This window comes from Canis lupus, chromosome 2 (assembly GCF_003254725.2).
Source record: "Canis lupus dingo isolate Sandy chromosome 2, ASM325472v2, whole genome shotgun sequence".
Classification (NCBI taxonomy): domain Eukaryota; kingdom Metazoa; phylum Chordata; class Mammalia; order Carnivora; family Canidae; genus Canis; species Canis lupus.
In genome coordinates, this window is record NC_064244.1 from 16,227,901 (window position 1) to 16,241,310 (window position 13,410).

Sequence of the window (13,410 nt, forward strand, 5' to 3'; positions counted from 1 at the left end):
GACAGGACTCCAGGGCCTCCGAGGGTCAGGAAGAAGACCAGTGTGAACAAGGGAGGAGTTGACAGGACTTGAGGTTGGCAGCATAACAGAATGGTTGTGGAGAGGAAGGGATTAAGTGGGTTCTTTGGCTTTTAATATTGTGGGATTGGAAATCATTGAAGCGTTCTGAGCAGAGCAATGACATGACCTGACATTTTTAAGGATCACTCGGCTGGTCTGTTGAGAAGGGATAAGGGAGCAAGGGCAGAAACAAGGAGAGCTATGTGGGAATCCAAGCAAGAAATGACTGTGGCTTGAAACAAAATATTCTCTGTGGAGGTAGGGATAAGACATGGAATTCTGAATACAGTTTAAGAGTAAGACTGACAAGATTTTGAGACAGGTTAGAGAATCAAGGATGAAAGTGCCATTTTTGGACTTAGTAACTACAAGGGCAGAGTCACCATTTCCTGAGATGGGAGAGACCATGGAGCATAAGTTTGGGGTGGAGGAACACAAGGATGGTGGTTGGGGTCCCCTGAGTTTGCAATACTCGTGTAGAGGTATTAAATAGGGAACTGGATAGGCAGCTTTGAGTTCAGGCCATTGATTTAGAAGTGGTCAAAGTTAGGTCAAATGTAAAGTCAGGAAGCTGAATGAGATCACCATAGAATGGATGTAGATTTGGGCAAGAAAATAACCGAGAGAGAAGTAAGGAAATACACTCAGAGATATGATTCTTCTAGGAGCCAATAAAAGTAAAGTTTTAGGAAGGGAAAGAGTGATCAAATAAGATGAGGAAAGAGAACTGACTTTGATTTAGCAGTGTGGAAGTTACCAGCAACCTTGATGAACAGTTGGCAGCTTAGTTACATTGAAAAGCATTTGACAAAATCCTTTGGTGATAAAAACTTAACCTAAGAATAGAAGGGAATTTCCTGGGATCCCTGGGTGGCGCAGGGGTTTGGCGCCTGCCTTTGGCCCAGGGCGCGATCCTGGAGACCCGGGATCGAATCCCACATCGGGCTTCCGGTGCATGGAGCCTGCTTCTCCCTCTGCCTGTGTCTCTGCCTCTCTCTCTTTCTCTCTCTGTGACTATCATAAATAAATAAACATTTAAAAAAAAAAAAGAAGGGAATTTCCTCAACCTGATGAAAGGCATCTACTAAAACCCGATAACTAATCTTTTATATATGTTGCTGAATTTGGGTCACTAGTATTTGAGGAATAGACATAATTGGGGTGCAGATTCTCTTTTTTTCTAGTGATATCTTTGTCTGATTTTGGTATCAGAATAATACTGGTCTCAAAAGATGGGGTGGGAGGCATTTCCTACACTTTTTGAAAGCATTTGTAAACTTTGTGTTCATTGTTTTCTAAACATTTGCTAGAATTCACTGGTGAAGCCATCTATTCCAAGGCTTTTCTTTATGGGAAGTTTTTTAACTACTCATTCAATCTCTTTACTTGTTAAAGGTTTGTTCAGATTCTCAATTTTAGTAAGTACATCTCTAGTACTTTGTCTCTTTCATTTAGATTATCTAATTTGTTGGCATCCAACTGTTTATATATTCGCTTATAATCCATTTATTTCTTCTTGGTAACAGTGCCCTCTTTCATTCCTAAATAATTTAGGTCTTCTCTTTTTTTATTGGTTCATTTATGTTAAAGGTTTCCCAGTCTTGTTGATCCTCTCAAAAGAATAAAAATTTGTTTTTAATTGATTTTTTTATTGATCTCTGTTCTAAGAGATGTTAAAATGTTACAGTATTTCTACACTAACTAGGAAATGCTAGTTATTCTAAGATTTTAACATTTCCCTCCTAATCTCTGTATTAGTCAGGCAACCGTGCACACACATCCATACCCACACACACAATCTAAGGTGTTGGCTCACATGATTGTGGAGGCTTCATAAGAAAATCTGCAGGTTAGGCCATCAGGCTAGAGACCCAGGGATGAGTTCAAAGGCAATCTGCTGGCAGAATTCCTTCCTTTGCAGAGGAGATTAACTTTTTTCTCTTCAACTGATTAGATGAGGCCCACCCACATTCTAGGGGGTAATCTGCTTTATTCAAAGTTCACTGATGTAAAAGGTTAATCTCATTCAAAAAATGCCTTCACAGAAACATCTGGAATAACGTTTGACCAAATATCTGAGCACTATGGCCCAGCCGTGTTGGCACATAAGATTAACTGTCATATTCTCCTACACTAAGTATGTCTATGGTAATTATTGCATTGAAGAAATATTTGCCCTTTGGAGATTTGATACTGTCTTTCACATCAATTTCTTCTCTTACTAAAAGAAGTAATTTAAATAGTGCAAGTCAACAAAAATAATTTTGTAACATTTTAGTCACTTTCTGCATATCATACAAATGACCATAGTATCCTGGTGTACATCAAATCCCAATAGATACCACTATTGTTCACACATACGTTGTATGGCCACTGATTTTAAAGACTATCCACATACACAGGATGTGTCTATATCCATCCTCAGCCCTTGGCACCCTTATCCAGTTTTAGGAAAGCCCTGGAAAATAGTCAAGGGAGTTTCCAGAAATTTAGCCCTCTCGTGGGAGGGAGTCCTTTTCCAAGGACTACTAAGAAGAATTTCTGAGACTCTGGCATATTTTAGAACCTTACCCTTGCCCCTCATCCACCTTCACATTCTGTATCTCCTGAGTCCACAGAAGGAAAGGAAAAACTGAAGTATCCTACAGGCACAGTACCCTTGGATCAAAAATGGGGCTGCCCAGGATCTCCTGGTAGATGCACAACCACTGTTGATCTAAATCAGACCAGTAGCTCAGTGAATACATTTGATGAATTTCACTTTCTTTGATGTGCATAAAATCAAGCATAAAATAGCATACATAAATAGCCCTTAACCTCATGACCATTACATTTTTGACATCCCATGTCAAAATGATCTAATTCAACTCTTTCAAAAGAAATAAAATTGTAATATCCCAAGAATTGAATGTCTATTCATATAAAAATTATATCATAAAACCATATTTAATCAATATGAATGTATACTGCGTTAGTATGATTCTTACTGATGTGTAACACACCACGTTTCTTAGGGCTTTGTTCATCAATAAAAGAGATTGGGCTGTTATTATTGGAAGGAAGGAAAAGCTCACCGAGTGGGCACTGTAAGTTGTGTTAATTGCATAAAATTTTATGACAATGATATGAAGATAAATTGATAGTATGCTGTAAATATGAAGTACACAAACTGGACCTTTTATTTTTTTATTTTTATTTATTTATTTATTTATTTATTTTAAGATCTTTATTTATTTATGATAGTCACAGAGAGAGAGAGAGAGAGAGAGAGAGATTGAGAGACAGACATAGGCAGAGGGAGAAGCAGGCTCCATGCACCGGGAGCCCGACGTGGGATTCGATCCCGGGTCTCCAGGATCGCGCCCTGGGCCAAAGGCAGGCGCCAAACCGCTGCACCACCCAGGGATCCCCAAACTGGACCTTTTAAAGTTGAATCTCTCTAAGTTAAGAGTTGCCTATTTACCAGGCCTTTTATAGTTATATAAATATATGAATTATTAGGAATAATTCATTTCCTTCCATGAGCTCTTGAAAATTTCATTTAGCTCTGGTGGATGATGTGATGGGAGTGCGTGTGTGCATGCATGTGTGTGTGTGTTGGCTTCCAAAGGGCAATTGTTTCTCAATAGTATAATAGCCAGCTTTGAGGATTCTCTCCTTTCTAATGCAGTACAAAGTAGTTTAAATGAAGAATATTTCCTTTTTACATTGATAAAAATTACAGAATGTTTTTCCTTGGGTTAATTCAGTATTGAAATCTTGTTATAATCAATGAACAACTGCTTATCAGGCATGTGTCTTCAAACATAATTTCTTGCAAATGGTTTCCTGAAAACTCATCAATTTCTTCACCTCTGCATTTGCTGGAGTACTTCATGCATTCTTTTAAAACAAGATCAGTTTTGGGACTTATGTAAGTTTAGACTGTTCTTTTTATTTAATTGAAGTTGTTTACCATGAAGTTCAATATAAACAAAACTGTCCATTTGCTTTTCTTTTTTTTTTTTAAAGATTTTATTTATTTATTCATGAGAGACAGAGAGAGAGAAAGAGAGAGAGAGAGAAAGGGGCAGAGGGAGAAGCAGGCCCCATGCAGGGAGCCTGATGTGGGACTCAATCCAAGGTTTCCAGGATCATACCCTAGGCTGAAGGTGGCACTAAGCCACTGAGCCACCCAGGCTGCCCCATTTGCTGTTCTTTTAAATGTATTTATCTATCTCTACTTCTGTGTGTTTTTTTCTAATCCTTTTTCTTCTTTTTATGTGTGAGCACCATTGATTCTCAACAAGTTGCACTATTTTATAAACCTAGTAAAAATTCCTTTTTGCCCTATTATTGAATTATTAAAGCATGTTTTGTAGGTAAGGACAGCTATGTCAAAAAAATAGTGCCTTAATATTCTCCCCAAAAGTAAAATTTATACAAAAAGAACATTTAGAAGCATTCTTTAAAAAATGGTAGAGCTTCTTTCTTGAACAAGAACTCTGCATAATCTCAACATGTCTGGAATACTACTTGGAAATATTTTCTCTGACAGAAAGAAACCATTCCTGCTTGGAGAATTTTTTGGTTGCATAGGCTCAAATTTAAAAAATATATTAAAAATTTTAAATCCAATTTTCCCCTCTTTTTAGAACTATATTTTTATATTTAATTTTATGTGTGCATACTGTATTTTCTCATAATTTTGAAAGTGTAAGTAAAAACTCATTTCTTTATTAGCTGACTGGCAGAAAATTAAATTCTCATATGGTTTCTCCTTTTTTATGGTAATACTGTGCTGTGCTTTAAAAAATTGTCAGTGGTATCAGAAAAACTTTTTAGGACCTAAGTAATTTTTTTCTTGGAAATTGCATATTGATATATTAGCTCCCATGATTTCATTAGGCACTTTGAGTTTCTATTTTTATTTTTAGCTTGAGATGAGCTGAGTGATTCAAGGGTATTTAGGGCATTTCAGCATTTCTTTAAGTTTTATTGAGAGCAATTTTAAACTGTAACATTCCAGAGATGGATTATGTGTTTGTTTAAAAACCTTGTTCCACTTTATACCAAAATTAACATATGTAAAGTTGGTTAATGTAATCCACAATAATTTTCATGTGTCTTTGATGATTTTTTCCCCCTGAGAGTGTTTTTATAAGATGAATGCAAGAAGCTGACTAACCCACTTCTTCAGATCTCTGTTACTCTTAAAGTTTTGTACTGGCATTTATTTTCAGTTTAAACCTCCTCCAAAGATTATTATCTGCTAATTTGTTTGGCCTTAATTATCCTTAATTGTCTTCGGAACAATTTTATGATTGGTGTATTATGGAAGCATTATTTCAATAATAATTGTCTTAGGACCATATTTACATACACTTTACATGTCAGTTATGATTTATATCATTATAGCAACTTTGGTGTTATGTTGAAAAATGTTTATTTTAATGGAAATTTTCAATGTTTTGTTGGCAGGAGCCTGACACTGTATAATAACTTCCAGCTGCTTAGTTTTTATTAATGTCCACATGAATTTTTTAATCTTCTTACAAAATTCATTTACATTAACATATTTTGTCTTATAACTAAGATACCTACTGAACTATTAAATATTAGCTTTGTCAAATTAATCCAGTGTTTTAAAATGCAAAAAATGATTTTCATACAATGTACAGTAGTTTTCCCAAGTTAAGAAAAGAATCCACCTTTTCATGTATTTAAGGAGAGAAACAAGAATTGAAATGTTTATTTTTATCTCCTTTTAAGGAAGTAAGCAGTTTTCTTGATTGTGTTGGTATCAAATAAATGTATTTTTTACAAAAATCAGGAACTTTAGAGTGGATCCTTCCATCAGTCTCTAACTTTTGAAGTGCCTGCGATCAATATTGCTATTTTAGGATTCAAACAATTTCCCTGAGATGCTGCTTTTCCCATCTACAGACGTCTATAACATTTAAACATTAAAAGCTTATTATTATTAAAAACACTGAAAATATATAATATCTGATGTTATTGGACCAAATTGGCTATATAAAAGAAATGTAACCAAAGATGGAAACTGTCCCACTTAAAAATTGTGGGTGATAACCTAGTAGTATTTATTTTCCTTGAATTAACAGAAAGGCAGATGTCACTTCACTCATTCAACGTGTGTGTTTTTTGGGGCTGTGTTGGTATTGGTGATGAGTCACCTTGACTCTGTTGGAGGGTCTTTTGTGTTAAGGGATATTTGTTCATAAAATGATCATGTGTTTTTTATAAAATGTCATCTTCAAGGTCTTAAAGTCTTACAAAAAGTAACATTATTACAATGATAAATATTTACATTGTAGATTCACACTGAAGTTACCTACTTATGGGAGCCAATGGGATAAAATAACAATTTATGGTTTTTAAAAAAGATTCCAGTTTTATTAGTTTGGTTACAAATTTTCAAAACTCTGTTTTTCTCCATCTGTCTTGACCTTTGATACTCTCGACCTTTGATCTTTGGTTCTTATACTATATTCTCATTTTTTAAGAAACCATTTTCCATTATTTTTAGTTTTATTCCTTTTTTAATATTTTAATTATTTGGCTATTTTTAACTCTTGTGATTATAAAAAGGTAGTCTGTTACAATAATCATGTCAAGATATAGAAGACTAGACCCTGCCTCTGAGACATAGTCAAATGTATTTTGTATTATGTGTTGATGTGACACACAAATATATCTTTCAGTAGTGGATTTCATTTGTTCGGTTGTTCATATATTATGAATAATGTGTTTTGTGGGCTTTTTAAAAAAAAATTTCAAATTATTTAACATTCTGGAAAGTTTGAGAAATAGAGCAATAACAATTGCCCACAGTCCTCTCTCCCTAACAGAACCATTTTCTGTTTTCATGCATTTTCTTGCACAGTTTTGTACCCATACCAACTTTTATATTAGTAAAAAAGTAAAACTCCTAAGTATGACTATTGTATTCTGTTTTTTTCATTTATTATACCAAATGTATTTTATGGTGCTGTATAGTTTTAGAGTTATAATTTTAGTGGCTTCAACCTCATTTCTTAGTTGAAATGTGAAAAAGTGTAGTGTAAGTTAATCATTCTCATACTTACATCTATGTTGGGTACTTCAAGTTTTTTTTTTTTTTTTTTTTACTGTTGAAAACGTCACTAACATTTGAAATTACAGGATTGATAGGTATAGGAATACTTATCTACAGTATGAAGCTCATTTTAATAATAAATGATTCTTAATTTACATATGTAAGAGTTAAATTTATAGTCTTTGGGTGAATGGTGTTACATAAATAAAATGTAGTTCAGTAGCTTTATAAATGACCAAGTCACAACTCCTAAGTTTAACTTTTTTACTTAAATGTCAGTATTAAATTACAGAACTTCCTAAAAATCTTAGTTTCTGGTCATGAGCTTGTGTTGTGAAAACCCTTAAATTGGTATTTGGGAATATTTCTGTGTCCCCTAGTAGGTTGGGAACTTTTGGAAGGCAGAGACACTATTTTTATATTTTTATATTTTACACATTTTTATATTTTTATATTTTACACATTTTTATATTTTACACATCATCTTGAATATATAGGAATTAAAAAATGTATTTGATTGTATCTGAAAAAAAAGTCTCCCACAGAAAAGAGCTTATAATTTTTAAACCCTAAGATAAACTGCTGGTCCTTTATTTTTTTTCTATTTGCTTATTTCATAAAATAATAAAAGGCTCATCGCTTTTTCTATTACACATCTATGTATTTGGAGTCACATTTCAGACTTGCTTTTTTCTTTCATCATTTAATATTTGAACCAAAGCCTGGGTAATTTTTTTGTTTTGTTTTGTTTTGGGTTTTTACTTAAATTCCAGTTAGTTAACATATAGTGCTAATATTAGTTTCAGGAGTAGAATTTAGGGATTTATCACATAAAACACATGGTGCTCATCGCAGGTGCCCTCTTAACACCCATCCTCCATCTAGCCCATCCCCCACCCACCCCACCTCCCTCCATCAACCCTTAGTTTGTTCTCTATCCTTCAGTCTGTTTTATGGTTTGCCTCTCTCTTTTTTTCCTCTCCATGTTCATCTGTTTTGTGTCTTAAATTCCACATATGAGTGAAATCATATGGTATTTGTCCTTCTCTGACTATTTTACTAAAAGAAGAACCACTTAAACCCAGGGAGCATTCTGCCTACCTTATTGGGTTGCTGTGAGAATTAATGAATTAATCCACATAAAGGCTTCGAGGGGTGTCTGGACCTAGTAAGTTCTCAATATGTATCAAGTACCACCATCATGACTTCTGTTTTTTTAGTATTGGTATCATCAGTAAGAGAATTCTCTAAACTCATACTAAGAATCACCTTTCTGGGTTTTGGGGGTTTTTTGGGGGGTGCGGGTCATGACATAATAATAAACCATCTGGTACTTTAGTACAAAGTATGTGTCAATATAAAGGAGTGAAAGGATTGCTCAAGAAGTATTTTTAGGACCACTGGTTAATTACTTATGAAAATATAAAGTTACAGCCTCACCTCACAAGTTTGATCTCAGCTGAGTAATTCCAGATGGGATAAAAAGAATAATTAAATCCGTGCAACCCATTTTTTTTAATTTAAGAAAATATAGGTGACTATTTATCAGACTCAAGGATTGGAAAGTCATAAAAAACAGTGGGAGAAATCACAAAAGAAACAGACTCAGATACATAAACATTTTAAATTTCTTCAAAATGGAAAATTGAAAATCTTAAAAGTGTTGGCAACAAATTAGGGCCAAGGGCTGTGACCTTAAAAGACACATGTATGTGTATGTATTTATGAAGACCCTAATCAAAAAGTGATCAAAATGCATTAACCAGCAAATCACAGAGGTAATAAGAAATGCAGATGGGTAATAAATATGAAACAAGGGTCAACTCCAGTAACAGTGAAGATGAAATGACATAAAATTTTTCACTTGTCAAGTCACTGAAAACTTCAAGGTAATGAGAGGTCTTCTTATGAGAGACTGGTAACAGGGGTCATTGTGCTTTCTGCTTGTGCAAAAGTACACTGGCATTCACTGATCTGAAAAGTGTTTGGACAAAATCTAAGCCTCTGGCGGCGTCTCCCTGTGAAATAATCAGCGACATGGAATAAAGGGTATGTTCAGGGACATTTACTGCAATCTTGAAATACGGAGCAAAAAACAAGCAACCTTTTGCTTTGATAGTAAAAAATACTTTAAATAAAGCTTTGCAATCATATGCTGAGTTAACAAGTGATCATAAATTATTTCTCCTCGAAAATATTGGGTATAAGTGTCTCCTTGTGATCAGGGGGCTGACCTGCAGCTGCAGGCTTACTGTAGAGTCACTTTCCTATGGTCATCATGTAAACGCGTCGTTCCTTGGGAACACACAATCTCTAACAGCTGTGGGGAAGCTCACTGGGAAAAGCCTGTCAGTAAAAATCTTGAGCCAATTATAAATTACAAAAATGTGAAATATAAGGAAAAATATATTTCGTGTAAAACTGTTGCCTTAGTCCAAATGTCTTGTTGCTGTTCCTTTTTCCCTCCCTTTTTCTTTGTTTTTTGTTTTGTTTTGTTTTTTTGTTAAAGCCAGCTCTTGGTAAGACTGGAGCATTGAAAATGCACTGGGATTAAGTAAAATTCTAGGTTATTTATTCACGTTTACCTGAACGAACCCTTTGCTTATTTTCAGTTTAAGGATATGTCTTTAAATCTTCCTTTTAAGAAGAGAACCACATAAAAGCGGAGGGAAGGGACTGCCTCTCCCTGACACACAGTTAAGTCTCCTTTAAGCGTAGACTCAGGAAGGCGTGTGCCGGCACATCGCTCATTAATGCGACCCAGGGTTGAAAATTAGAGTCCTCAACCACCTCAAATGGCACATTTATTGGTTCCTCTGGGAATTTATTTTTTTGTGAGGGAGGCTTATCTTGTGTATTTATGTGTATGGGTGATACAAATGTGGAACATAAACAGGTATCTGTGGATCAGGAGAGTAAGAAGACATAAGAGAAGGATACTCTTTAAATTTAAATATTGTACCAGAAATAACATATATCCCTAGAAAGAGTATCTGGGGGGATGGGGGGAGTGAAAGGATAGTGCATCCTCAATTTTTCTGCTGTGTTTCTTTAAAATGCTTTACTACTTTAATAGGGTACTTTTAATATTTAACATTTAAATCTGGCTTTAATTTTAATATGAAATACTCTTTATATTTACATACTGCTAATTTATAACAGCTAATTAAAAAGTATGAATAAGCCCCTTATTTTTCCCTTTCTTGCTAGACTGTGTGCTTGGGAATACAGGAAGGTATATGGTCCTGACTTCCAGGTACTTATAGTTAGTTGGAGACAATTAGGTGCTAATCTGTACCTAATCTATGTTGGTATTTACCGGATGCCCGATACTGGGCCAAGTGCTTTATATGAATTGTTTATTTAATCCTTAACAACCTGATGAGGTTGATACTGTAATCCTCATTTTAAAATTGAGAAATGAGCCACAGAGAAGTTTTCTAAAAGTTGGCAAATCCTATAGCTGGTAAGTGTCAGGATCTAGATGCTGCTCTGGGTCAGACCTAGCTACCCCTGGTCCTCATTTTTTTTTCTTAAGATTTTATATATTTATTTTAGAGAGAGAGTACATGATTGGGGGGGAAGAGCAGAGGGAAGGGGAAAGAATCTCAGGCAGACTCTGTGCTGAACGCAGAGCCTGAAGCAGGGCTGGCTCCGATGACCCTGAGATCACAACCTGAGCTGAAACCAAGAGTCAGATGCCTAACAGACTGAGCCACCCAGTGGCCCCTGGTCCTCAGTTTTTAACATTTGGTACTCCTGCTACTAGAGGTGGTGTGGTGACCTGACTGCCATTTTTCCTCTGTTTTGTAAGCGAGCGTACTGGGTTAGGACACTTCACTACATGTGGGTGGGAATTCCACTTGCTCAGTCATTGCCACCTGGAAAACTGACTTGAATGAGATCAGGACCGTGTCATGGTGCATGGGCAACTGCAGTCACATCTGCATCCTCTGTGGCCAGGGAGCAAGGATGGAGAGGGCCCAGTGTTCTCCACGGTTTTTTCCAGCTCTGTGCCTTGGTGTATGCACTGTTTTGTCATTAAGTCTGCCTCTTAGAATTTTCTTTTATGGAAAACACCAAATGTGCCCTGTTTTCTTTGTTGAAATTTACAATAAGAAAATGAAACAGGAATGAAGTAGGGTTTTGTTATTGCCCTTTTCTAAAGAGATTTTTTTGAGAGAAAGAGTGAGCATAAGAGAAGGCAAGCATGAGCAGGGGGTAGGAAGAGAAGGAGAAGCAGACGTAGCAGGGAGCCAACAGACTCAATCCCAGGATCCTGGGATCATGACCTGAGCCAAAGGCAGATGCTTAACCTACTGAGCCACCCAGGCACCTACCTTTTTAAATTGCTTGAATTTATAAAACTTTTATCAAGCACCTATTCTGTACCAAGCACAGTATAACTAATATCACCAAACCGTCCTATGCTCCATAGTCCCCATCTTTGATGTCCAGAGAGGCTCACATCAGAAATCTGATTACCTTCACTCTTACCCCACTATCTCTTTATTGTTTATAATGAAAGCAAAAACTTCCATGAACTGTAAAAATTCAATTAGAATGTAAACCCTTTCACTGAAATCCAGGATTTAGCTGGGATTCATGGCTCAGAAATTTGTCACTTTTGGACTTCATTTGCTTTGGATGAAGCATTTATGTTCCGGTTTGGTTTATTCCTGGGCTGTAAGTCCATAGTGCTTTGAGGAAAACCCTCCTCCATACAAGGAATAACCGTGAAGGAATTTCCAGTTCTACCTGCCTATACTTTAATTGCCTTCCATGAGACAAGAACCATGGGAACCTGAAATCAGAACACTATGAAATACCAGCATTGAAGAGTGAAAATAGCTAATGTGTAATTTCTACGCTAAACCAGAAGCCATCTTAAGCTGGATTCCAGAATGAGCCAGCAGTCACGGGTGACAGGGTCAGATGGTGTAACTCATTTCTGCAAATCGATGAGAGAAAGTTGTCTGAGAAGCAGTGCGCTCGAGCCCTGGGAGTGGTTGTAAGGATCCTCCCCACTTCTGCTGTGGCATTGAGAAGACTCCCATGCCAGGGAACCCTTTTCCTGTGTTCTCGTGAGTCTTTCCCAATATCCTAAAGACCAAGAAATAATAAAAGGCTTTCCTATGACCCTTTGTAGAGAAGTAGTTTGAATTCTCCCTGCCCGGGTGGTTTTAGAACTGACACGTGTTCTTCATCCTAGGGCCAAGTTGGCACATTTCTCCATTTGCTCCCCTGAATCTCCTCCTCCTCTGAGAAAAGCCAGTGTTTTATCCCTTGTCCTGTTTGCCTTTTCCTCTTTGCCTTTGAGAAGAGCGCTTTAGAGTGATTAACTCTCGGCTCAAATCCTTTGTAAATCTGTCTCTCAAATAATCTGAGTACCTCCTCAAAATGAGGCCACAGCACTATATACTATCCGATGAATCTTTTATCACCCCATTCTTAATATCTTGGCTGATTTTTATGAAACTGTGAATCCATAAAGTGAGTGCTATCACTTCATGGTCATTGATTGTTTTTTAATATTGGCCTTTATTTGAATCCTTCTAATTTCTTAAATGCAGCGATAGTATTCTTTTTCATTATGGTCCCTAGAATTCACATACATCAGTATTAATATTCTTGCATTTTATTGTAAAATACTTCTATTAAAAATTACTACTTATCAAATTTGATCAATATTCTTTTCCAAGAGAACATATTTTTATATACTTAAAATGTTCTTTGTACCATGGATATGGTATATATGAATATATATAATGTTTCAATAAGCAGAACTGTTTTCCTTAAAGTCTGAATTTTGAGGATTAGGTCAAATAAATTACTGAATTTATACTGTGTGTATGGATGAAATCATACTGTGTATGATGAACACCACTATCCTAGAAAGGAAATAAATATCATACAATGCAGCGACATGAAGAGCCAGCAGAATGAAACTGGGGTTGACTGGGACAAAGAACCTTTGCCTCAGCTTTTTAAACCCATATGTTAAATGGTAGCCATGAGCTGGAGAAGGCTCTTTAAGCATTCAAATCTGTTGAAGTGCTTTTACAGTTATTTTAGGGAAAGACCATATCATCTGCTAATATCAATTATGGTCTTTCCCTAAAATAGCAATTGAGACTATGAATTTTATTTCCAAATTTCATTAGGCTTCAAATGATAAAACCGTACACTTTACATAGGAGAAAAAGAACCTGGACTTGGTCATTTACTACCCCTGCTGGAGTCTTATAAAAGAGCTTGCTCTTCATGACAGG

The 13,410-nt window shown here is 35.9% G+C and overlaps 1 protein-coding gene across 6 annotated transcripts in view; it reads left to right on the forward strand.

Moving 5' to 3' along the window:
* Nucleotides 1–13,410, forward strand: part of MPP7 (MAGUK p55 scaffold protein 7) — a 313,879-nt gene that overhangs the window by 246,852 nt on the left and 53,617 nt on the right. The window lies entirely within an intron of this gene.